Here is a 215-nt window from a genome sequence, read left to right on the forward strand (position 1 = left end):
ACCCAGCTGAAATGTACGAAATACCACTTGACAGCTAAACCGCAGCAAACAGCAAAACATAAGCCCCGGCGGTTCGCCATGTGAGAGAAACAACCAATCACCGTGCGTCTGGACTCACGACGTCACGAGTTACAACAGCCAATCATGTTGCGAGAAGTGGACTGGAAAGTGTTTGCATGTAAAAGGAAATAAAATATAAATATAAAAGTGGTTAT

At 43.7% G+C, this 215-nt stretch overlaps 1 protein-coding gene across 1 annotated transcript in view; it reads right to left on the bottom strand.

Annotated features, from left to right (window-relative positions):
• Positions 1-215, bottom strand: part of LOC119587330 — a 9,127-nt gene that overhangs the window by 7,704 nt on the left and 1,208 nt on the right. The window lies entirely within an intron of this gene.

The sequence above is a fragment of the Penaeus monodon genome, chromosome 22 (genome assembly GCF_015228065.2).
Source record: "Penaeus monodon isolate SGIC_2016 chromosome 22, NSTDA_Pmon_1, whole genome shotgun sequence".
Lineage (NCBI taxonomy): Eukaryota > Metazoa > Arthropoda > Malacostraca > Decapoda > Penaeidae > Penaeus > Penaeus monodon.